The sequence below is a fragment of the Rhinopithecus bieti genome, unplaced genomic scaffold, assembly GCF_001698545.2.
Source record: "Rhinopithecus bieti isolate Rb0 unplaced genomic scaffold, ASM169854v2 scaffold_2077, whole genome shotgun sequence".
In the NCBI taxonomy this organism is placed as follows: Eukaryota; Metazoa; Chordata; class Mammalia; order Primates; family Cercopithecidae; genus Rhinopithecus; species Rhinopithecus bieti.
In genome coordinates, this window is record NW_016803882.1 from 43,145 (window position 1) to 69,243 (window position 26,099).

Below are 26,099 nucleotides of genomic sequence, written 5' to 3' on the forward strand. Positions count from 1 at the left end.
CTGGGCATGGTGGCACAGGCCTTTGATCCCTGCTACTCGGGAGGCTAAGGCAGGAAAATCACTCGAACCCGGGAGGTGGAGGTTGCAGTGAGCAGAGATCATGCCACTGCACTCTAGCCTGGGTGACAGAGCGAGACTCCATCTCAAAAAAGCTTTCTAAAAAATCCCATATGACACCAAAATTCCATCTTGGTTCTTCAAATCCTGTTCCCACTGTTTACCCACAAACCTTCTCTATCAACAGCAAGAGAACAATCAGAGAAGTTTAGAACCAGGGAATCCTTGCCACCCCAACCCCAAAAGGAGAGGGAGTAGCTACATTTCTTGGCATTCTAAGTTGGAACGCGGAACTTATAGAATTACTTGCTCAAAATGTTTTAGTTAATAATGCTATGCACTTCAGAAATACCACAGGTAAATAAGCATGTGTAGCAACCCAGGGATGATTTACACATTTATGTGACATTGCTTATATGTGGAAAAATGTTATAAATGTTCTAAAATTGTGGCGAGTACCTCAGACAATTTTAATTAACCTGTGCAAGCACATTATCTAGATCAGAGATTCTCAAATTTTTTGGTATCAAAACTCCTTTACACTCTTAAATAGCAGTGAGGGCAATAATAGCTTTTGTTTATAGGGGTTATAGCCTATAGATATTTTTTGAATTAGAAACTGAGAAATTTTAAAAATATTTTAGAGCCAGGCACAGTGGCTCACACCTATAGTCCCAGAACTCTGGGAGGCCAAGGCAGGAGGACTGCTCGAACCCAGGAGTTCAAGACTATAATGACCTATGATCACACCACTGCACTCCAGTTTAGGTGACGGAGTGAGACCTTGACTCTAACGTGTGTGTGTGTGTGTGTGTGTGTGTGTGTTTTAGTTCACTTAACAATGAATCATTACATGCTAATATAAATAACATTTTAAAAGAAAAATAGACATTTAATAAGAGTAGCACCGGACATTTTTGCAATATAATGTATTAACTTGAACACTACATTAAGAATATTTGATAATTTATAAACAAAGTCACGTCAACAATGTGGGAATTCACATGGCTACACTTCTCAATAAGCTAAAGAAAAAACTGAGAACATGACAGATTCAGAGTGCAGAGACTGATGGTCTCAAAAACTAATGTGCGATTCAGCAATTCCACTCCTAGGTCTATACCCAAAAGAACTGAAAGCAGAGTCTTGAAGAGATACTTGCACACTCATGTCCACAACAGCATTACTTACAAAAGGAAAAAGGTGGAAGCAACCCAAGTATCCATCGGCCGATGAATTGATGGGCAAAATGTGGTTTATCCATACAATGAAATATTACTCAACCTTAAAAAGGAAGGAAATTCCAACATGTGCTATAACATGGATGAACCTTGAGGACACGCTAAGCGAAATAAGCCAGACACAAAAAATAAATACTGCATGATTCCATTTACATGAGGTCCCTAGAGTAGTCAAAATCATATAGACAGTAAAATGGTGGTTGCCCGGGCCTAGGGGTGGGAGGAATGGGGAACTCGCATGGAATGAGCACAGAGTTCCAGTTTTTAAGAAGAGTTCTGAAAATGAATAGTGCTATGGTTACAGAACATTATGAATGTATTTAACACCACTGAACTGTATATGCATAAAAATGGTTAAACAATTTATTTTCTTGCAAGTATTTTACCAAAAAAAAAAAAACTTGAGGAAAGAGAAAGTAATGTGAGCTTCGAAACCCAGGGCCAAGGTCAGGAAAGGACATCTTTTGCAACTGAAGCCAGTAAGAATCTACACCAAGGTTGAAAGGGAAAAGGCCTACAGGGGACTGGCAAATCATATAAATGATGGAACGGAACAGCTGGGGGCCGGAAGAGGGCAGAAAACCCAGGATTGCCGGATTTTCAGATTATTTAAGAAACACGATGAATCTGAATCTTTATACAAAACCTGATTTTTAAATGTTCAAACTTCAGGCCAAACAAAACATATCCCTGGGTAAAATATGGACTATGGTGCCTGAGTATGCAATCTCTAATCTATACATTATAAACAGAATTGCTTAATCTTCAGGAAATTCTTCCCAATGGAAATTTATTCTACAGCATAATCCTAATATTAGATCACAAAGAAACATCAAACTTAAAATATAACCTAGCTCTATAATGGCTTAAAAAATAAAAATAAAATATAACCAATGAAACAGCATTGACACGAAAGATTGTGGTCAAAGTGACAAAAGCAAAACAAAGGCTGTGGTGCTTTGGGAGTCTAGAAAGGTTACAGTAATGCAAATGTCACCCTTCTGCACTGTCCAAACAAGATAATCTATCTCGTGGACAAGGACAGCCACTGCTAGAATACTGAACTCCATAGAGTGGAGTAGAGGAAGATAGCTCATCAGGCTCTGTTGTCTTGAGACGTACCCTTCAGAAATTCCAACTCTGAGACCTGCAAATCACCCTTCAAACTACTAATTGAGGGTAATATCAGAACAGGGAGCCTTTGAGCATGAGCACTAACAGGACCACTGCAATCAATCAAGAGGCAACCAGTACAGACCACCAAAGACCCGGGAAGAAGCTACAGCGGCCCCCGCTTTCTAGCAGCCACAGCCTGAAGGGAAGGGAGTTTTCAAAATACACAGATAAAAGCAAAGCAGTACAAATATTAGAAAACAATGTGGGACAAACATATAAAAGATGCCACTTACATAGTGGCATTTCTCAATGAGGAGAAATCATAAATGCTCTAGATTCGAAAGACAGATTACAGGAAGCAAGAGCAGGCTTGAAGATCGGTCTGGCAATGGTGGGTTCCAGAAACTGGTTAGAAGGCTATGTTGTCATCTAAACACAAGGCAATGAGGTCCTTCACTAGGGCAATGTCAGAAGAATGAAAAGGAATACTGGAATGAAAATATTTACAAGGAAAACAAACACGGTTTAGCGTTTGACTCAATGAGGATAACCTAGTTCCTGTAATAATTTCACATATTAATCCATCCACAGGATAGAACAAACGATCCGGCTTCTTCAACGACTGAGGAATCAATAAATTAAAAACCCTATCACCCAACCTCAAAGTGCAGACCACATCTCAATCCTATTCAAAACAAACCTCAGGGAAAAAAAGACCTTATGAGACAACTGGGCATTTAAACACTGAAAATTTGATGCCACCGACTCACTATATTTTTTTCCTCCTCCTTGCACCTATTGTTAATTGTTTAGATATGATAATGGTATTGCTGTTATGTTTACAAATAATAAAAGACACATTAAAACATCTGTGGGTAAAATCGGATCTCCTTCAAAATAATATGGGGAAGAAGACAGGGACAAAGATGTAGCTAGGATAGTATCAGCCACAAATTAATGGTTTTCTGGGGTGAGTGACAGGAGCATGGAGGTTCATTATACTATTGTACTATTCTGCCTAAATTGGCATATCTTTTAAATTCTCCATTAACAAAAGTTTTTAAAAATTAAATTGCAAATAAAACTTTTACATATTCAATGATCTTTATATAAATTCTATTTCAATTTTCCTAAAAGTGGAACAAAAGGATCACTGACTTGTATATACAGGTCAAAACATAAAGACAGTCACTACTCTTAATAATTATGACCCATCCTATATAAGTTTTTACTTAATTAAAAGTATATATAAATTAGGTTTGATAAAAGTAAAGCAAAGGTGAAATTTACCATCTATAAAATACCTATGCTTTTTAAAAGAACTCTGTGGAAGAAGTTTGAGGACTGCAGAGTTCTAAACTCCTTTCTTTGTAAAAGAAAACTTTCTCACGAGAAAATGTACAATTCTCAAAATTTAACAATTTCAAACTTGAGTGTGCAAAATCTAACAAGATGCACAACAGAATAATTTAACTTCTTTTTCTGCTTTCCAGTTTTTTGTTTTGCTTTTTTACTAGTATGCTTAAAGATACATCATGCAAAAAAATGAATAACACCATAAATTTAATGGAACTAAGGATTGGTAAAGATTAACCTAACTCTTAGCTTGATACTTGGCACACTGTTGATGTTCAAATATTGAATACATCAGAAAAAATTATAAACATGTTATGATACAACAACTTTTGTGGTTGAATGGGTTTCTCATGTCACATTTCCTCAAGGAATACTGCTCCCTCCATCTTTAAAACAGAAATCTAGATTATTTTTGTTGTTGTTTTGTTTTGTTTTGTTTTTTGAGATAGTCTCGCTGTCGCCCAGGCTGGAGTGCGGTGGCGCCATCTCGGCTCAATGCAAGCTCCGCCTCCCAGGTTCACGCCATTCTCCTGCCTCAGCCTCCCGAGTAGCTGGGACTACGGGCACCTGTCACCATGTCCAGTTAATTTTTTGTATTTTAGTAGAGACGGGGTTTCACCGTGTTAGTCAGGATGGTCTTGATCTCCTGACCTCGTGATCTGCCCGCCTTGGCCTTCCAAAGTGCTGGGATTACAGGCATGAGCCATCGCACCAGGCCCAGAAATCTAGATTCTTATACAGTATCTGATTTATATTAGTAACAACTCCTACCCTAGAGATTGAGACAAAGAGCCCTAAAAAAGTACTGTCAAAAAACCTAAGCAAAATAAACCAAAAAAAAAAAAAAAAAATGCAACAGTAGGATCTGGTAGTTGCCTAAACTGTGTTCATAATTCGATATTTTATTTAGTATATTATATGCAATCTGACCACTTAATGCTGAATCCAGAATTCTAGGAAAATTCAAAACATGTAATTCCTATTATCCATAACTTACTTAATCAAGAGCTGGCAACTAACCATATACACAAACCCTGAGTCCTCATATCAAATGCTAGTATCCAAGTAGTATTTCAAGCACAGAGGTAAAGACTCTTTTTTCTTGCATTTTTTAAAAAGTTTATTCCTTCTTATTGCTGCACCAATAAAAGTAGTAAAAGCATGAACAATATTTATGTCTAATGATAATGCTAAAATACCAAATTCTACAGTAGCAGTCTACTGTAATTTGTGTTTAGAGAGGTTCACTAATAAGACTATCAAACAGTTTACTTTGGCAACCAGCTAGACTCTGCTTGTAAAACTTCGCAAAATTTGTATTTGCTGAATTTGACTATCTGCTTCCATTAATTATGCAATGATACACATTCAACCACACATATTTTCTTATCTGTTTAGCTTTTAAGAGTCTCCCTGATTCATTTTCACAAGTATATTCAAAAGCAGCAAATGATCACAGCATTCTTTTTAAAGGGAAAGGCTGAGGAATCATATACAACTTCTGAGTACACAAAACCACGCTCTCCCCACTATACTCTAACATAATTAGCGGGACAGGCTCCCTGAGGAAGAGCCCCATTATGAAATTAAAACATACCACATACTATTCTCCAGAGGAGCAGACTCTATTTGAGGAGAAATATTAGCCCCACTCAAGTCATTTCACAGCAGAGAGAACAAACAGGTCTATTGTGGGTACCATAATTACATTTTGCATGACTTCCTTCAATTAAAATCGCTATTTAAATTAGCATCCACATAGCACCAGAGAAATCTAAAAAGTCATTATCTAATATGACCTAATGATGCCTTCCACTAACAAGGAATTAGTCTGAAAATGACTTCATGTATGCCATAAGGCCCTCCCCTCAGTAGAATTATGCAACATAATTTGCAAGAGAACTGTAAGGACATGGGTCAAACTCACTTAATTCTGCACATACTTTAAGGGCTCCAATCTGTACATCTACCAGGGTCAGAGTATAATGAAGCTCCAAAGAAGGGCTGGGTGTGCTTTGTTCATATTAGGTACTCATTGATTACCTAATGATACTGACTAAATTGATGTCTAGTAAAACTATCAGACAGGCAGCTGTTAACCTTTACACTGTCTATTGCTCATTAGGTTAAACATGACACATGGGGGATGGAGAGGGCAGCACCATCTTTTACTGTAAAACATTAACAGTCTCTGCCTATTTGTGCCATCTGTGGCTACTTTCATCCATGTTCGAGCATCTTCCCCACCTGTTCTAAAGAATAAGTCAACTCACAGAACACCAAAAAAATCAGTGTTCAGGTTAATGAAGATCTTGACACCTAAACCTCCAAATTCTTTCAACCTCCAAAAGTTCTGGTCTCAAAACCTTACACTTGGGGGTGGAGAGGACAAAGAAAGAATGAAAATTGGCCAGGCATGGTGGTACATGCCTGTAGTCCCAGCTACTCAGGAGGCTGGGATAGGAGGATCACTTGAGCATGGGGGAAAGAGGCGGCAGTGAGCAGTGACTGCATTACTACACTCCAGCCTGGGCAACAGAGTGAGACCCTGTCTCAAAACAAACAAACAAACAAACAACAACAACAAAAAACAGAAAAGAAAGACAGGAGAAACTCTAGGATGATGTATTTAGCACTGTGTTAATGGGCATACCCCAACCCCCCACCCCACCCCAAACCCAGCCACACACGTAATAGAAGACAAAAGGCTAAGAAAGAAAACGGACTCACACTTGACCAAGGAACTGAAAAGTGCAACTTACATAGAGGTGTTCTTTCCTTTCAGGTTTTGGTTCTGATGTTTAACGCAGCACCTCTGAGGAGGTATAGCTCCCTGTTTCAGTCTCCAAAAGAACTAGAAGTGTACTAAAACAATTTTCATGGCACACTTCCTTGAAATTCATGGCAAATAAGACGGGAGAGCCTATGTTCTGATTTTGTTTAAAAGGACAAAAGAGAAACAGAAAACCTAATATTGCATGTTCTCACTTGTAAGTAGGAATTAAACACTGGGTACACGTGGACACAAAGATGGGAACAACAGACACTGGGGACTCCAAAAGGGGGAAGGGGAGGAGGAGGAGGAGGAGGCAAGAGCTGAAGAACTCCCAGTGAGTACTATGTTCACTGTCTGGATGGCAAGATTCATAAAAGCCCAAACCTCAACATTACATAATATACCTTTGTTTTTTTGTTTGTTTGCTTGTTTTGTTTTGAGACTAAGTCTCACTCTATCGCCCGAGCTGGAGTGCAGTGGCACGATCTTGGCTCACTGCAACCTCCACCTCCCGGGTTCGAGCAATTCTCATGCCTCAGCCTCTTGAGTAGCTGCCATTACAGGTGCCCACCACCATGCCTGGCTAATTTTTGTATGTTTAGTAGAGATGGGGTTTCACCATGTTGGCCAGACTGGTCTTGAACTCTTGACCTCAAGTGATCTGCCCGCCTAGGCCTCCCAAAGTGCTGGGATTACAGGCATGAGCCACTGTACCCGGCCGCAATATACCCTTGTAACAAACCTGTACATGTACCCCTGGAACCTAAAAGGAAAAAGAAACACAAAAGAGGAAAAAAAGAAGGAACAGGAAATTTGATAAAATACCAAGTTTGAGCTTTCCTCCCCAAGCTAAGTGGGTGATATTATTTTAGCTCCTCCTTTTTAACATTTTTTTTTTGTTCTGTTTAAAAAATCATGCAATTAGGGCCGCCGGGGCGCGGTGGCTCAGAGCCTGTAATCCCAGCACTTTGGGAAGGACGAGAAATGGGTTTTGAGATTTCAACAGGTTCAGAGATCGAGACCGAATACATGGTTTCCTTAGCACGGTGAAAAACCCCGTCCTTTCTACAAAAAAAAGCAAAAACTAGCAGGGCGAAGGTGGCGGGGCGCCGTAAGTTTCCCAGCGTACTGCCGGGAGGCTGAGGCAGGAAAATGGCGTTAAACCCGGGAAGCGAAAGCTTCGCAAGTGAGGCTGAGAATCGCGCACCTGCCAAACACTCCCAACCGGGCGGCAGAGCAAGACTCTGTCTCAAGAAAAAAAAAAAAAAAAAAAAAAAAAAAAGTTTTGTATTTTATAAGAATAGTGAAACTTTTTCAAGTCACCCATCTGGCCTTTCACTAGAAAAAGGCATTCATGTACACATAATACTGGGCAAACAACTACAAGTATGCTTAAGAAAAGCAGCTGTCATTGTGTGCTTCATCACCACGCACCCATAGCAGGGAAAAAAAAAAAACAAGTCTTTTCCACGTAAGAAGGTCCTCCATAAAGTGAAAATGTAAAGAAATACAAGCGAAAGAAGATCAAATTTAAGAAGAAAGTGGTGAACTGTAGTGGAGAGGGAAAGGGTTCCTATGTGAACAGAAGGCAGTTCACATAGGTTTAAATTGCATTGGCAAGGATTTGTTAAACTGATAGGTACACAAAAGTGTTTCATTCTGTAGAACTTTTTGTACACCATATTTTTTAATTTTGCTCAAATTTTTCAAAACATTGTTTTAAAATAAGTAGGTACTGCTCAATAGAGAAGTACACCAGAATCCAGTTTACCAGAACCCGGGGTTCTAAATCAGTAGCCAAGGGCTGAATCTGGTCAGGAGTGTTTGGCTTGGACAGCACTATGTTTGGTTTTGCTTTTTCATTGTAATCTGAATGCCTTGAGGCAGGATATGCACTCTTTAATTAGCCAGAGTTACCTCCATTTTCTTTACAGTAAATGAGAGTTTTTAAAAACTGGAACTCTCACGCATTGCTGGTGGGAATGTAAAACGGTGCAGCAGCTTTGGAAACCAGTTTGGCAATTCCTCAAAATGTTCAGAATATAGTTATCATATGACCCAGAAGCGTTCCATAACTAGAAATGAATCTAAGAGAAATGAAAACGCATGTCCACACAAAGACTTGTACACAAGCTGCATTATCCATGAAGCCAAAAGAGTAGAAACAATCCAAATGCCCATCAACAGATGAATGGATAAACAAAATGTGATGGAACAGACTATTATTTCATCATTAAAAGGAATGAAGTACTGATAAATGCTCGAAGTGGATAAACCTCAAGAACATGATGCTAAGAAGCCAATCACAGAAGACCACCTCATGTATGATTTCATTTATAGGAAATGTCCAGAACAGGCAAATCTCACATCTACAGAGACAGAAAGTGGAATAATTAACACGGTGATAAAAATGACGTAGACAAGCAGATAGTGGTGCAGGCTGCACAACTCAGTAAGTGTAACAAAAACCACTGAATGGTTCACTTTAAACGGGTGGATTGTATTGTATTACTATTATATCTCAATAAATTTTTAAAAAAATAAACCAGGCACATCTATTTGCTTCTTAGAAGCTTATAAACTGGGTTAAACCTCTCAAATTGTAGTCTGAGGACTATTGCGGGTTCCCCAGAGCTTTTCAGCGAGTCTGGAGGTTGGGATTATTTTCATAACAGTACTAAGGCATCTGCCTTCCTTTCTGTGTTGACATTTATGCTGGTGGCACGAACATGATGGAGGGGAAACTGCTGGTGCCCTGGGCACGAAGACACCACAGCAAAGTAGCAGTCATTGTATGCTTCATCACCATGCACCCACAGCAGGGGGGAAAAAAAAAAAGCCTTTTCCACATAAGAATGTCCTCCACAAAGCAGAAAGAATGATTATTCATTTTATTCAGTCTCGGCCCTTGAGTACACAACTACTTAAGATTATTGCAGTGAAATGTGAAGATATGAGACAAAATATATTTTTAAAAAAAGATATGAGACAAAAAAAAAAGTATGTTCAAGTTGTGGGTTAAACTCGTCACTAGGTTAAACTTTTCACTTGAAACTAACAGTTCCTATGGGAAAATGCACTCCATTTTCCAAACTCACCTATGCCTCAACTTTTATAACACAAATGATTCATACAGTGGAGGCTCCCACTCTCTACGAGAAAATGCACCTTAATCCCTTTTAAGGCAATGTTTTAAGTATACCAATTAACTTTTTAGCCAGAGTTAGCAAGAAAGGCCTGTTTGGTGGGTAGAGGAAAGAAAGAAGCAAAAACATACGATAAAACTTAGCTTAAGAAACTATTTGTATCGTGCCACTGCACTCCAGCCTGGGCGACAGAGGGAGACCCTGTCTCAAAAACAAACAACAACAACAAAAAGAAACTACTTTCCCTACCATGGTGACAAGCATTAAAGTTTTATTACAATCTCATCATGGCTTACAAACAACAACAAAAATTGTAGGATAAAAGTTTTAAGATATAATTCAAATAAAACAAGGCCTAAAGATTTAGTCATTTAAAGGGAAGCAATTTAGAAATATATTGCTGACAAAGATTTAGAAAATCCCAAAAACCGATCCAGAAAATTAATTGAGGGGAAAAGAACATTCCAAAAGATATTAATTGTTCTAGCAGTATAAGCAGTATAGCTCTGCATGAGCAAATAAGTGATAAAATGTTTCCATGTGTATCCAGGATTATACACAGAAGAACTACACTGATCTGGCGGATTCAAGTATTTCAGTCACGAGAGTGCTCCCAGCAGTGGTGTGGAATAGGAAGAGTTTGTCATTTATCTTTTCCATATTTGACAAAAACGTCCCTTCATTCTTATCCTATGTTCACAGCAATGTTTTGACCTGGTTTTCCAATTCGTTGATACCAAGAAGGAGAAGAGTGGATTGCTGAGATTAATATTTTACTCACTGTAAACATAAAATCAGAGGTCCTGCCTGTCTCCTTAAGAGATGGCATGTTAGTCCCCAAGACTCCACTCAACATTAAGCAAACTGAGTAAAATAAAGTTTCTGACCTTGCAAAGCTGAAATTTCTCTAGAACTAGGTGATTTCTTGGTAGACATGTATACTCAAGTATTGAATACATTTTGGCTTAAAAATGTAGTAACCAGTCAGGTGTGGTGGCTCACGCCTATAATCTCAGCACTTTGGGAGGCTGAGGCAGGCGAATCACTTGAGGTGAGGAGTTCGAGACCAGCCTGGCCAACATGGCGAACCCCCTTCTCTACTAAAAATACAAAAATTAGCTGGGCATGGTGGTGGACACCTGTAATCCCAGCTACTAGGGAGGCTGAGTCAGGAGAATCGGTTGAACCTGTGGGGGGCGGAGGCTGCAGTGAGCCAAGATCGTGCCATTTCACTTCAGCCTGGGCAACACAGCAAGACTCAGTCTCAAAAAAAAAAAGTAACAACTGGCCCAGTGTGGTGGCTCACACCTGTAATCCCAGCACTTTGGGAGGCTGAGGCAGACGGATCACTTGAGGTCAGGAGTTGAGACCAGGCTGGCCAACATGGCAAAACTCTGTCTCTACTAAAATACAAAAATTAGCTGGGCATGGTGGTGCACTCCTGTAATCCCAGCTACTCGGGAGGCTGAGGCATGAGAATTGCTTGAGCCCAGGAGGCAGAGGCTGCAGTGAGCTGAGATCACGCCCCTGCACTTCAGCCCGGGTAACAGTGAGACTCTGCTTCAAAAAAAAAAAAAATAAAGAACAAAAGAAAAGAAAGAAAAACTTCTCCTGATGTAGTCTCTTGCCATGCTAGTAACGTTCTGTTTCTTATCTGGGTGCCACTTATAAGGTGTATGTTCACTAAGAAAATTCATCAAGCTGTACATTTTGATGTGTCTCTACATCAATAACAATAAACCTGCCCCTGCACAGAACACTTTGCAAGATCTTTTAAAAATCACTTATTTGATCTTTGTGGAAAAAAACCCTTGTGAGATACGTAAGACAGTTTCAAAAAATTAAAAATAACTTACTACAATAAGCTAATGAAGGATTCGATTTCAGATTTTCTCACTCCAAGTCCAGTGCTCTTTTCAACTCAATTAAACACAACTCAAAAGAACATCTGCAGAGTGCCAAATACAGCACTGTTTCTAGAAGGATTTATGAATCCTACTTTGCACAAAGCCTCATGCCAAATGTCTTTCACCTGTCCTCTCCACTTTCAGGGACAGTACGAAAACATCTCTGATACAGCTGATCTCCATAAAAGGTCAGCCTATCCCCACTCTGACCCACTCTCTACATTGCCAATCAACAACTTTTCCTAATTCTCCTTGATCCTCAATCATAATACTCAAAACTGTCAAAACAAAATCTTACTGACAAAAATACAGGCCAAACTTCCTCATCTGCTTTCCAGGTCTTCTGTAATCTGATCCCAGCTTATTTACTGTCCTCCATTTACTAAGAAAACCCAAAATAATCTTTTCTTGCCCCAAATTCATGTTCTTCCCTTCCCTTTTGTTCATACTACCATCCACATCTAGAAATGATACTCAAATATTCGTCTTCAGCCTGAGTCTGTTTCCCTTAAAGACATTAAAATCCACTGTACAGCTGGAAGTAACAATCCAAAACAATCTATGATTAAATTAAGTAGGACAGATTATAACTGACAGGTATTTAGAGGAAAGAAATCACTGAGGGCTGCAGGCATACCTTCATGAAGACAGCACTTGAAATGGGCTCTGACAGCATTTGAACTTGGCAGAAGTAAAAGCCACTATTGCTAAGGAACCGATTTACATCCTAGCTAATCCTCCAGCCAGCTGCACCTCCTTCAAGAAGCCTTCAATTACTTCTCAATGTAACACTCACTGTCTTCTCTGTGCTTCTAATACAATTACTACCTCTAATACTCATTCAGGCACATTGTCATCCCATAGTATAGACTTCATCTCTTCAACTTGAGTACAGGCTCGCAGAAGACGGCAATATGTCTCCACAGGGTAGGCATTCAATATCTATTCAATGCAACTTAATTCAGCAGCCACAGATGCTTCCAGTTACTTAAACATCCACTGAGCACAGCACTGTTTCTTAACTCACCGGGCATCTCCTTTGGAAAGATTCGTATTTACAGGATTAAGAATAACCTTGTTCGCATCCACATCCACCACACATTTGGTATGCAAGTCAATCTCTGCAGATAGAAAACAAGAAAAACAGTCATTTTAAAAAGTAATTTATTTCAGAAAAGGCATTTGACAAAAATTCAATACGCTTTCATAATGCAAACACTCAATGAAGTAGGAATTAAAAAAACTTCCTCCACCTGATAAGGAGCACCAACAAAAACCCACAGCTAACATCACACTTAATGGTGAAGGACTGGATGGCTTCCCACCCTACATCAGGAATGAGACAAGGGTGTCTGCTACCCAATTTCTACTCACCACTGTACTAGAAATTCTAGTCAGGGCAGTTAGGCAAGAAAAATAAACAATGGGCATCCAGATTGGAAAGGAAGAAGTAAATCCTAAGACATAGAAAATCCTAAAGAATCCACTAAAAATCTGAGAACAAGTTATGCAGAATACAAGAATATATAAAAATCAGTTGTGTTTCTATATACCAGCAATGAAAATGTGAAACTGAAATTAAGAAAACAATTTCCTTTATAATAGCATCAAAAATATTAAAATACTTAGGAATAAATGTAAAAGAAATGCAAGACTTGTACACTGAAAATTCCAAAACATTGTTGAAAAAAATTTAAGACTTGTGAGGGATATCCCAATTACTCTGATTTGAACATCACACATTGTATACATGTATCAAAACATCACGTGTGGCCGGGCGCGGCGGCTCACGCCTGTAATCCCAGCACTCTGGGAGGCTGAGACAGGTGAATCACTTGAGGTCAGGACTTTGAGACCAGCCTGGCCAACATGATGAAACCCCGTCTTTACTAAAAATACAAAAATCAGCCAGGCATGGTGGTGGGCACCTGTAATGCCAGCTACTCAGGAGGCTAAGGCAGGAGAATCGCTTGAACCCAGGAGGCAGAGGTTGCATGCAGTGAGCTGAGATCGTGCCACTGCACTCCAGCCTGGGAGACAAGAGCAAAACTCTGTCTCAGAAAAAAAGAAAAAAGAAAGAAAGAAAAGAAAACATCACATATACCCCAAAATATGTACAACAGTGATATATCAGTTTAAAAAAAAAAACTTTTTAAAGAAATTAAAGACTCAAATGGGAAGACACTGCATGTTCATGAATTGAAAGACAATACTGTTAAGATGACAATACTCCCCAACTGATCTATAAGATTCAAGGCAATCCTATCAAAATCTCAACTACCTTTTTTACAAAAATCAACAAGGTCTTACAATCCATATGGAAATGCAAAAAAATTCAAAATAGACAAAACAATCTTGAAAAGGAAAAAGAGAGCACTCACCTTCCAATTTCAAAACTTACTACAAAGCCACAGTAATCAAGACAGTGCAGTACTTACAGAAGGAAAGGCATATATAAATCAATGGAATAGAATTGAAAGTCCAGAAATATATACTGTCACATTTATGGTCAATTGATTTTGACAACGGTGCCAAGAAAATCCAATGGAGAAAGAACAGTCTTTTCAACAAATGATGAGACACTGGATATCCACACGTGAAAGAATGAAGTTGGATCCCTACCTCACATCACAATCAAAACTCCAAACAGATCAAAGGGCTAAATGTAAGAACTAAAACTATAAAGTTCTTAGAAGAATACATAAGTGTATATCCACATGGCTTTGGGTTAGGAAATGAACACCCAAAACACAGACAACAAGATAAACTGGACTTCATCAAAATTAAAAACTCTGGGGCTGGGCATGGTGGCTCATGCCTGTAATCCCAGAACTTTAGGAGGCTGAGATGGGAGGATCACTTAAGGCCAGGAGTTCAAGACCAGGCTGGGCAATATAGTGAGACCCCCCGCCCAGCTCTAAAAAAAAAAACAACCAAAAATTAGCCAGGCATGATGGTACATGCCTATAATTCCAACTACTGGGGAGGCTGAAGTGGGAGGATCCTTTGAGCCCAGGAGTTCAGGGTTACAGTGAGCTATGACTGTGCCACTGTACTACAGCCCAGGCAAAAGAGATCCTGTCACTAAAAACAATAACAAAAGTTTTAATTAAAAATTTGTATGCTTCAAAGAACACCATCGACAGTGAAAAAGGGAATCAAAAAAGTATTTGTAAATCATATATCTAATAAGGAACTTGCATCACAATATATAAAGAACCCTTACAACTCAATAATAAAAAGACAAATAGGCCAGGTACAATGGCTCACGCCCGTAATCCCAACACTTTGAGAGGCCAAGTTGGGAGGACTGTTTGGGCGCAGGAGTTTGAGACCAGCCTGGGCAACAGAGACTGTCTCTACAAAAAAAAAAAAATAGTGTTTAAAAATAGCCAGGCATGGTGGTGGGAGCCTGCAGTCCCAGCTACTTAGAAGGATGAGGCAGGAGGATGGCTTGGGGCAGGGAAATCAAGGCTGCAGTGAGCTGTGATGGCAACACTGCACTCCAGCCTAAGTGACAGAGTAAGACCCTGTCTCACAAAAAAAAAGAAAAATAATCAAATTTTTAAATAGGCAAAGGATCTGAATATACATCTCCAAAACAGAGACAAAAATGGCCAATAAGCACAAGAAAAGATGTTCCATATCATTCAACACTGGAATGCAAATCAAAACCATAATGAAATACCACCTCGCACCCACTGGGATAACTATAATCAAAAAGACAGATCATCACAAGGGTTGGCAAGGGTGTAGAGTAATTAGAACCCTCATACATTACCGGTGAGAATGTAAAATGGTACAGTCACTTTGGATAATAGTCCAGCAGCTCCTCAAAAAGTTAAACAGCGTTACCACCTGACCCAGCAATTCCACTCCTAGATACATACCCATGAGAACACAAAACTTGTACACAAATGTTCACAGTACCATTATTTGGATACTCATAACAGCCAAAATGTGGACACAACCCAATGTCCATCAACTGACAAATGGGTAAATGTGGTATATCCCTAGCACAGAACACTACTGAGCAATAAAAAGGAATGAAGAACTGTATTAGTCCATTTTCACACTGCGATAAAGACATATCCAAGACTGGGCAATTTACAAAAGAAAGATGTTTAATGGACTCACAGTTTCATGTGGCTGGGGAGGCCTCACAATCACGGCAGAAGGCGAAAGGCACATCTCACATGGCGGCAGAGAAGAGAAGGAGAGCCAAGCGAAAACGGTTTCCCCTTATAAAACCAGCAGATCTCGTGAGACTTATTCACTACCACAAGAACAGTATGGGAGAAACTGACCCCATGATTCAATTATCTCCCACTGGGTCCCTCCCACAACACAAGGGAATTATGGGAGCTATAATTCGAGATGGGATTTGGGTGGGGACACAGCCAAACTATATCAAGAACTGATAAAAGCTACACTGTGTACGAAGCTAACACTAAGTGAAAAAAGCCAGTCATCAAACACCATACGTCGTATGATTCTACTTACTTGAAATATCCAGAATAGGGAAATCTATAGAGACAAAATAAATTAGTGTTGTCTAGGGCCAAGGAGTGACTGCTAACAGGTACAGTTTTCTTTCAGGACTGATGAAAATGTTCTAAAATTGATTGTGCTGATGGCTGTACAACTGGGAGCAAACTAAAAATAACTGAACTGGTTGAATTGTATGGGGCATGAATGATGTCTCAATACAGCTGTTCTAAAAAAGTAAAGACCATGGCTTGTTTATGATCTCATATTTTTATATTCTTATATTTTTCTGACCCAAGGTATGAAACTATTTCTGTTTCCCTTATCTCCACTACTAAAAGATAAGCTCTGCCAGGCACAGTGGCTCATGCCTGTAATCCCAGCACATCGGGAGGCCGAGAGCGGTGGATCACTGGAGATCAGGAGTCTGAGACCAGCCTGGCCAGCATGGTGAAACCTCGTCTCTACTAAATATACAAAAAATTAGCTAGGTGTGGTGGCGTGTGCCTGTAGTCTCAGCTACTCCAAGAGGCTGAGGCACAAGAATCGCTTGAACCCAGGAGGTGGAGGTTGCAGTGAACCAAGATCACACCACTGCACTCCAGCCTGGGCGACAGAGCAAGACTCCGTCTTAAAAATAAAAAGAAAAGAAGAAGATAAGGAAAGGAACAATACCATGTCAGAGTTATTCTGTACTTCCTAAAGAACCTTGCCCAAGGTCAGTGTCATATTCATTATAACTTAAGAGTGTTTCCACTCTCAAGAAAGGTAATTGTTTTTTTTTTCCACTTTAACTCACATAATTAAGCCAAATGCAAAAAAGCAAAACAAAAACTTCCTTCCCTGTACTAGCCAAAACTTAACTTTTCTCACATCAGTTATTTTACATTTATTCTTAAATACATATTCAAAAAGTACTAAGTAGTTAGTGGTCTCTCTTTTAGCCACACATTTTTCAAGCAAAGAGCAAAGAGAATCAAAAGGAAAACTTTAGTTATGTTTTACCTAAATGTGGAATACTAACCCAAAAAAGACAAATCTGTTCTAATGTGGTCAACTAGCATTAAAATCTATTTCTAATGTTTTGTGTTTAAATCTACTCTAGACTATCAATCACAGAAATGCTGCAAGCAAGTCTCAGCCACACTGCAACAATTTTTCAAACACACAATTTTACCCCTTCACTTCCTCAGGCCCAGAGGTCCATGAGTTTCTTAAAACCACTGCTTAATGCAATCTGACCATATTGTATCAGCTGGCTCCTCACAGTCAAATCTATATCATACACAAGCACATTATCAACTCTCCGGAAATCTACTGTGACTCACCACCCACCACAAAGTTGGTCATTAGTTTCTTGCAAGAACATTTGGTCTGCACAGAAGAACTGCAAGTGCAGTTCTCACACAGAATACATCTAGAATGCAGGCCTCAAAAAAATGGGTGGTTCATCAAATATTTTCCCTACAATAGTGCAGTTCCTTCATTTCAAATTATCTTAAGAAGGGAGCCAAACACCGTCCTTCAGCATTCACGTTTCTCTCCTATGCTCTTAACAACTTCTCCCGCTGCCACCCCCTACACCATGTATGTCATCAGATAAAACCAGTAACTTGGAAGAATTAAATGGTGTGATTAAGGGACCAATCCTGGAAAATCCAAAATAATACAAAAAAAATCACCTAATAACTAATAATACATCTAACCTAAACTCATTCTGTCCTAAGATGGCAACTTACAAATGTCCCTTACATCCAACACCCATCAAAGATGGCCTTTAATATGTAAACAACTATCTTCACTATTTCAGACAATCTTTTTTGTCAAATAAAATTCCCACCCCAACCCTGTGGATTGAAGGATATTAAGAGAAGGCTTTTCAAAGGACTATTGAGAATATATACACGAGCAGAACATCTAGGACACACACCCAAGCAAATAAAGGCAATGAGATTTGAAGCAAGCTTAAGGGTCAGATATATGAAAAGCATTTTAATATGAAATGCATTTCAATATAAAATGCTATAGCTAGTGTACCATCAAATGTTACTAGTTGGTTGAATTAAATTATATTGCTACAAGATTTTAAATGTGACACACTCGCCACTGAAAACTTCTTGCTGTATATAATACTTAGAGAGCAAAGCAGTGGCGTAGACAACATGGTGAAACCCTGTCTCTACAAAAAATACAAAAATTAGCCGAGTGTAATCCCCAGCTATTCAGGAGGCCAAGGCCAGAGAATCACTTGAACTCGGGAGGCAGAGGTTGCAGTGAGCCAAGATCATGCCTCTGCATTCCAGCCTGGGCAACAGAGGGAGAACCTGTCTGGAAAAGAAAAAAAAAAAGCAAAACAATGATTAAATAGCAGTTACAAATTTAAGCCTTAAACTTAGCCTGGAAAACAAAACACACCTACCAAAATCCAAAAGATCAACACCTTTCTCTTGGTTTAAAATACTAAATTAAAAAGAGCCTAGCTGCTATGCACTGCCTTTGTAAAAACAGCACTAAATTGTGCCCGTGTTCACGGCAGCAGCTAAAACGCGGAAGCAACACAAGCACCCACTGTTAAATGAATGGATAAACAAAATGTATATACATACACTGCAATATTCACCCTTAAAAAGGAAGGAAATTCTGACGCACCATAACATGAACCTTGAAGACATCATGCTAAGCGAAATAAGCAAGTCACAAAAGGACTATGATTCCACTTACATGAGGTAGCTAGGGTAGTCAAATTCATAGAAACACAATGTAAAATGGGGGTTACAGGGTTGGGGGAAAATGAGAAAGAGGAGTTGTTACTTAATGGAGATAGAGTTTCAGTTTTGCAAGATGAAAAATGTTCTGTAAATAGATGGTGGTGATGGTGATACAACAATGTGAAATGTACACAATGCTACTGAACTGTGCACTTCATAGGCTAAAATGGTAAATATTATATTGTATTTCACAATATAAAATATAGCACTCAATACTCATTATAAGTAACACATGGACAAGTTTATTCATAGTGAAGCCTAAAATAGCAAGATTATAATTTAATTAGTACTATGTATAAAAAGCAATTAAAAGCAAGAGTGATATTAAGGTAGCACTGTTAAGTTTATTTCATGACTAATCAAGCTTTACAATACTCAGAACCACGAATGCTTTGACGTATTCATGAGCCAGGAAAGGAAAGGAAAAAGGAAAGGAAAAAGGAAAAAAGGAAAGGGGATGGGAGAAGGGGGAAGTGGGAAGGGAGGAAGGGGAAGAGGAAAGAAAGGAAGAAATTAATACATTCCACCAACAACATTAAAGATCCCGTATTATTTTCCAAACAAGATTCCTCTCCAGGGCAAATTCCCCACAATGAATATTAAAATATCAACAGTTTATTCAGCCAGCATATTAGTCACCTTGTAAAAGTGAACAATAATTTAAAACAAGTCTTTCTTCGATGTACACATCAGCTATGGCTCCCACCCCAATGACATCATAGTAAAATACGGGCAGGGCCTGGGAGACTCCCTTTACAAAACTCATGTTCCATCTGGAGAAATGCATCATTCTCAGTTTGAACAAAATAATTCTGAGTTGCCTACTTAGTAATCTGCTTTTCTAATTCTCCAGAAAATTAGTAATAATTTCCAAACCAAATCTACTATCCAGAAACATAGGTGTACCTCCCTTTACCTACCAGTCAAGTTCCTAAATATCTATAGTTTACTGTTAAATTCACTTGGGTTCATTTTTTAAAGGTAGATAATAAACTATTTGTAAGATTTACTTATTCAACCACAAACTTTGCATGCCACATGTGATCCTATTTTCAACCAATTAGTGTCACATACCCAATACTTTTCCATGTCTACACACCTTCATAAATAAAACACTCATCGATGATATTTATGTAGGAAAGACTTGTTTCCCCAATTGGAATCTAATATTTAATGGCGTAGCAGGAAACACGACTTATACTACTTTGTTCTGTTTATAAGTCACTTGGGACCCCCTTTTTTATTAAGATCTGCTGACCCTGGGAGAAAAAAATTACGTGATACCATATAAGTAAAAAGCAAATTGGTCTTTGTTTTCTAAAAAGAAGTATGTAAAATATCCTAATCACTACTTTTATATTGTTACTAGTAAACATGAAAATGTATTAAATAAATAAAAGGTTAAAATATAACTGAGCTCCAACATGGCTAACGTAGGAATGAGATGCCAGGTTAGGACAGGAGACATGGTAGTGTGAAAATAATTAAAATAATCCCCCAGCTACTCGGGAGTCTGAAGCAGGGGGATCACCTGAGGCCAGGAGTTCAAGACTAGCCTGAGCAACACAGCAAGAATCTGTCCCTAAAACAAATTTTTTAAAAAATAATTAGTCAGGTGTAGTGGCATGCACCTGTAGCCCATCTTCTCAGGAGGCTGAGATGGAAGGATCATTTGAGCCCAGGAGTTAAAGGCTGTGATGAGCTATGATTGTGCTACTGCACTCCAGCCTGGGCAACAGAGCAAGACCCCATATCTAAAAACAAATAAAATAATCCAATGTGACCAAAAACATAAAATGTTCATACTCAAGAAATCAATCAGCTGGGCACAGTGGCTCATCCTATAATCCTAGCACTTTGGGAGGCTGAGGTGGGAAGACCTCTTGAGCCCAAGAGGTCAAGGCCATAGTGAGCTATGATCACAGCACTGCACTTCAGCCTGGGCAACAGAATGAGACTCCATCTCTAAATAAATAGTTTAAAAAAGAAACCAATCAACCTCAGAAGACTAGCAAACAGGTATTTTAAAAAACTCATAAGGCACCTGGCCAACATGGTGAAACTCTGTCTCTACCAAAAATACAAAAATTAGCCAGGCGTGGTGGCAGGCACCTGTAATCCCAGCTACTCAGGAGGCTGAGGTGCGAGAATCGCTTGAATTCGGGAGGCAGAGGCTGCAGTGAGCCAAGATTATGACACTGCACTCCAGCCTGGGTGAGAAGAGCAACACTGTCTCCAAAAAAAAAAAAAAAAAAAAAACTCATAAGGCAGAACTAGAATAGCCAAAACAATCTTGAAAAAGAAAAACAAAGTCAGAGGACTTGACTCCCAGTTTCAAAACTTACTACAAAGGTAGAGTAATCAAGACAGCGTGGTACTTACATAAGGAAAGACATATATAAATTGATGGAATGGAATTGGGAGTCTAGAAACATACTGTCACAGTTATGGTCAATTGATTTTGACAAGGATACCAAGACAATCTAATGGAGAAACAATGGTCTTTTCATCAAATGGTTCTAGAACAACTGGATATCCACATGTAAAAGAATGAAGTTGGATCCCTACCTCACACCACATTCAAAACTCCAACTGGATCAAAGACCTAAATGTAAGAGCTAAACCTATCAAACTCTGAGAAGAAAACAAATGAAATCCACATGATGTTAGATAATGGTTTCTCAGAAATCATAGTAAAATCAGAAGAAACTGAAAATAAACTGAACTTCATCAAAATGTAAAACTTTAATGAATCAAAGGACACAAGGGAGTGAAAAGGCAACCCACAAAATCAAAATATTTGCAAATCATCTATTTGATAACAGAATGGTATCCAGAATGTATGAAGACGTCTTACAACTCAGTAATAAAAAGACAAAAAAACAGTATTTGAAATAAGGGGAAGATGTGAATAGAGATCTCTCCAAAGCTATACAAATGGCCAATATGCACATGAAAAGATGCTCAACATTATCCACCAGAGAAAGGCAAATCTAAACCACAGATACCACTCCATACCCATTAGGATAGCAATACTCATGGAGAGAGACAAGAACAAGTGTTGGTGAGGATGTGGAGAAAGCGGAACCTTCACACATTTCTATGGGAATGTAAAATGGTTCAGATGCTTTGGAAAACAGTTCCTCAAAAGTTAGTTACTATATGACCCAGAAATTCCACTCCTATATATATGCATATATGAGAAAAATGAAAACACATGTCTACACAAAAGCTTGTACATAAATATTCAAAGAAGCATCATTCATAATAGCCAAAAATTGGAAACAAGCCAAATGCCCATCAATCGATGAATGAATACAACACACAGCATATCTGTGTAACAGAATGTTGTTCAGCTATAAAAAGAATGAAGCCCTGCACGTTATGCACATGTACCCTAGAACTTAAAGTATAATAATAATAAAAAAAAAGAATGAAGCACTGATTCATGACAAAACATGGATGAGCCCTGAATGCGTTATACCGAGTGAAAGAAGCCAGATACAAAAGTCCACATAATATAGGATTCCATGTATTAAATGTCCAGAATAAGCAAATCCATAGAGTCAGGAAGTAGATTAGTGGTTGCCAGGGGCTGGGGAGTGTGAAATGGAGAGTGACTGCTAACAGGTACAAGGTTTCTCTGTGGGGTGATGAAAATGTTCTGGAATTGGATAGTAACGATGGCTGCACAAGTCTGTGAGTAAACTAAAACCCAGTAATGGTACACTTTGGGGATGTGACTTATATCTAAAAACCAAGAAGAAAAAACTTGGAATGGATGACCCCACTACCCTCAAAAGATAGAAAATACAGTTAGGGTCCTTCAACCACATTCCTACACATTCACTACTCAGAATACCCCAGCTCACCAAATTCCTCCTACTTTCAATAACCTCACATTTTACCCCATTAAGAAAATGAAGCTTGAAATTCCAGGGCTTTCCCATTATATAGTTATTCTCTTCCTCCCATATTTCAAAAACTTCTCTCTATTGGCTCTATCTATACAAGGTTCAAATATCTCCAAAATTAAAAAAAAAAAAAAGTACCTACCCCTCCAGGTACCACTCTGAACCCTCCCCCTTCTACCTGGAGCTTCTTGAAAGAATGTTCTTGAGACTCGCTGCCTCCATACTGGCATGCCCACTCACGCCTCAGCCCACTTCCAATGCCCAACACTAATTCATTTCAGTGAAATTATCCTGAACATTAACACTGACCATCAGAACACCAAATCCACTGAACACAATTCTGTGTTAATCACACAGCCATTCCTGTGACATGTGATTGCTGACCTTTCACTCTTCTGACACATTTTTCCTTCTTAGGCATCCACAACATTGCTTTCACCTGATTCTCCTGAGGTTGCTCTTCTTGGCCTCTGTGACCGCCTCTATCACAGACACACCTGAGGTGCTCTATCTTCCACCTACAGTAATGACTCCCAAATCTACACCTATGTCCAGTCCCTTCGTTTCAGACTCATATTCACAATAGTCTTCTGGATCCATCCACCTGGCTGCACTTCAGACACCTAAAACCCAATTGTGCTGAGTTGCTTCCAGGCACACTGCATCTTATTCATAGTTGCGGGCAAGGTACATGGCACATAAGCACTGATGACATACTGTTGGACTGTCTGAGACTAGAACTCATCATTTCCCACACCTCCACCCTAAAACCTGCTTCTCCTGTGCTTCTGATTCAGTTAATGACACCAGCATTCACCCAGTCATCTAAATCAGAGGCTTCGCAGGGGATTTCCCAAGTTCAGTGATCCTCAGATGCCGACACAAATCCACGGCATGTGCAGCACCCATCTGGACTCCTCCACGTCACCCCAGTGGGACTTGGAGCCAAGGGGCCCGCTCAAGCTGTCTTCTGTGCTGTTCTCAAATCCCGCCCCCATTTCTTTAATTCATGATTTGCTGCCATCAGTGCACTAGGTACATATGTTCTTCCAATGAACTCACATAGGCATCTCTTATTATCAACAAGACTGAGAGCTCTTTTGGTGGAAGATCAAGACTTACGCTTCCAGTGTATCCTGCACATCTCTGAAAATGAAGTGATCTCAGGATTGCAAGATCCCCTTAAAGATAATGATGTCCAACATTGCAGTAAATGCACAGGTGGGTTTTATAGTTCTGGGAATGTTAATTAACCTCTCTGAGGTTCTGTTACATAGAAATGCTACAATTACTACCTTTTATTTTGGAGACAGTCTTGCTCTGTCACCCAGGCTGGAGTGCAGTGGTGCGATTTCAGCTCACTGCAACCTCTGCCTTCCAGATTGAGGTGATTCTCCCACTTCAGCCTCCCAAGTAGCTGGGATTGCAGGCACTCGCCACTACACCCAGCTAGTTTTTGTATTTTTAGCAGAGACAGGATTTCACCATGTTGGCCAGTCTAGTCTCACACTCCTGGCCTCAAGTGATCCACCCACCTCGGCCTCCCAAAGTGCTGGGATTACAGGGGTGAGCCACTACACCTGGCCTACAATTCCTTTTCAAAGTCTGGTTTGAAGAATAAAATAAAGCATTAAAATGCACTGAACTCCACTGCTTGCAAATAGAAAGCTGTCAAAAGCAGCTTTTCTTTTCTTCAATCGACACTGTTGAAATGAATGACTAATGGATACCATTTTCTAAAGATATCTTTATCTCCTGAGAGCAAAAGCCCCATACAGTTAAGTCACGGACTTGTGTGGAGTGGACCAGTTAGTTTCATGCACTTCTGAGGTCACAGGGCACACTGCTCATCTTGGCCGAATTTTTTTTTTTTTTTTTTTTAAGAACATGCTCTGTCAAACACAAGGGAACGTGATGAGCAAGCATAGAGATCAATACATCCATTTCCACTCAACCAGCACTTCAATCCATCTCCTTAACTAATAGTTTTGTCAGTGGTTTCTTCCATTTTCAGCACTTAAGTGGAAAAGTCAGTCATTGTTTTATGGAGGTGAGAGGGTAAAAGCTAATGCCAATTAAACAACATCGTATTTTATATTATAAATGTATATTTCTTAAAAGGAGGTCTGGCCAGCCAGGGCAACAAAGTGAGATCCTATCTCTACAAAAAAATATTGAAATTAGACAGACATGGTGGTGCACACCTGTGTACCAAACGCCACAGCAGGCTGCAGCAGGAGCACTGCTAGAGCCCAGGAGGTTGAGGATGCAGTGAGTGATGATCATGCCACTGCACTCCAGCCTGGGCAACAGAGGGAGACCCTGTCTCAAAAGAAAAAAAAAAAAAACAGGAGATTTGGGGAAAAGAATTTAAGAGTGTACCTTCTTCTTAAAATGCCTCTGGCCCTATGTGCATATATCCAAATTTCAGTCACTGAGTTGACAGCAGAAACAAAACAATGTTGTAATAGATGTGTATCTCATTCACCATTAACATATCAAGCAGATGCTGACAAAACAAGTATCTTCTGTTTTAGCAAATTTCCATCCATGGTCCTCTTTGGCTCCACATCTGTCAGTGATCTCTCTGAGAAGACTGAAGAATCACCAGTGACCCCAGGGGTCAAAGCCACCTTCCCCTGTCCCTTCATTTCCTAAGGGTCACCTATGTCTTCATCTTCACTGACTACCAGCATCTTCTAAGCTTCCTCGCACTTGCTGGGTTTTTCCTTTGCCTTCTGAGTCACAGCTGCTTAATTTTGACCGGCTTCCTTACGCTGCCCATCCACAAGCCTTCATTTTCAGCAAGCACTTTTAAATCCTGCTCAGCTATGCCAGAAATCGGTCATCTACTGAGGTTTCCAATCTTGCTTTGAGATCTACCAATTTTTCTCCGTTGTGTTTGTGTCTAAGACCCACACAAGGTCACAAGAAGCAAAACAGAGTGCATGGACCAGCCACCCTAGGTCCAGACTTCTGGCCTGGCCGCATTCAGGGCTTCCTGCAATCCACCTGACCTTTCCCGTCCCATCATTCTCTAGCTATCCTCACAGAATCTCCATTCTGGCAGGCAGATCTCGTCTCTGCTGCCTAAACCTGCTTTGCTCATTCTTGTCTCTTGTGTCCTCACTCTCAGGCCATACTTCCTCCTCGAAGAATCCATGCCCTCCCCTCCCCCGTGCTCACATCATAAGCTTCCTCCCTGGAAGTCCAACTAAAGTTCACCCTCCTCAGTGAAGTCTAAACTCTTGATTCCCTTATTTCCCTGTCATTCGCCTAGCACTTAATAACTAGCAGCCTGCTACAGCTGTTTATCTTTTAATCTAATCT